At 36.2% G+C, this 1,586-nt stretch overlaps 1 long non-coding RNA gene across 1 annotated transcript; it reads right to left on the reverse strand.

Annotated features, from left to right (window-relative positions):
- On the reverse strand, window positions 1-1,181 carry LOC118423342. The gene is made up of 4 exons (XR_004832027.1): window positions 1,116-1,181; window positions 593-669; window positions 388-430; window positions 1-16 (listed from the first exon to the last, which is right to left on the reverse strand). It is a non-coding gene; the product is annotated as an uncharacterized LOC118423342 (long non-coding RNA).
- Window positions 1,182-1,586: the final 405 nt, after the last annotated feature.

Here is a 1,586-nt window from a genome sequence, read left to right on the forward strand (position 1 = left end):
CCTTAGGCTTTCAGATCTGCAAAACAAAATATGTTCACTATCAGATATTTGCAAATGAACAAAGCATACTAGTACTTCTATTCGACTTTGCACCAGGAAGAGTCATATTGAGAATAGGGTTTAATAATAAATATAATTATGATAATACCTTTATTGCAAGGCCATGCCCTTTGGCTAATTTAGAAAGTCTAGATCTTTTCTATGTAAAACGTCTTTTCTATGTGTCTTCCCAGACCAGTTCTGTTCTGTTGGCGAAAATATGCGTTAATCAAGACGTTTTTGCAGATCTTAGGACAACCCTATTTTGTGTTGACCAGCATTAAATTCATGATAATTAATAGGAAAAACTGTACGGGCCTTTTATGTCTGATAACAAACAATACTTACCTGCCAAATGCGCCATTGACAATAATGGTGATGTTCTGGTGGCCTGAAAAGACAACGATTCGTTAAGATGAAATTTATATGATATCATATTCAACATTCTTCCTGCTACCTAACCCCATAAACAATAGAGAAGTCGTTGCCAAATGATTACTTTAGTACTATGGTAAAGAAATTAGCATCTCGTGGGCTAAAAAGAAATACTTACCGACAAATTTGCCCTGAAGCTTTCCATTCATGTTTCCCCAAACACCTGCTCCATCATTGTCCATCACAATACCATACCTGTCATTGAAGTTCAAAGAAATACACAGAATAATGATTATATGGACAGGTATATTTATACAAGTACTAGTCATAAGAATGATTCAGACAACCATCCAGTTTCACGTATCAATGATATCGTATTTGTTTCGATTTACTTATATACTGCAAATAGCATCCTTGATGTTTCAAAATCCTTTTTACTAGATTTATATTGCTTGGTGATTTAAAGTTTATACGTTATCGACGTTAAGTTACGTGTCAAAGATGAGTGGGTCATTTCTACTGAAGACGGTCGAGAGGCCAGTGAGTATAATGTAGGACAGTAGTTTTCCTTTGTCTAAACATATTATGAACCAACACAGATGATATGGAAATGAAAGACTGCAGTTAAAAGATAGCATATGGAAGTCAAGGTAGTGTGTATGTAGATCCTATGGTAACATTGAGTTTATCAGATAACATACATCTCTTGGTTTTCATCCCTCAGTGCGCATGAGGCGCCGGCGTTTTGCTGGTAACATCTAGATGTAAAAGGAAAAAGAACTGTAAGTATCACAAAGCTCCAAATGAAACATAGCTCTATTAGTTGCATATACCCTGGTTTACCATATAAGTATATCATTGTGCTTTAAAGTTGGCAGTTCAACCAATGATAGCATGGTATTTATACGTTCTACCAATGAGAGAATGGCTGCATATCCGTCAAAATTGTGTATTTTTATGTATTTATTTCGCAACTCTACATTTTGACGGAGGTCAGCATTGCTATTAGTACATGTATCTAGTTAGTTAAAGTCCTTTCCGCACCAATTAGCGCATATGGCGGCGTTGATCTCCATTTCAACAGACTTTGGGCCACACTACTACAGCTAGTCCACTGGCAGTGATGTGTGTATTCAAATACCATACTCTTTCACAAATGCTGAGTGCTAAGC

This window comes from Branchiostoma floridae, chromosome 9, assembly GCF_000003815.2.
Source record: "Branchiostoma floridae strain S238N-H82 chromosome 9, Bfl_VNyyK, whole genome shotgun sequence".
Classification (NCBI taxonomy): Eukaryota; Metazoa; Chordata; class Leptocardii; order Amphioxiformes; family Branchiostomatidae; genus Branchiostoma; species Branchiostoma floridae.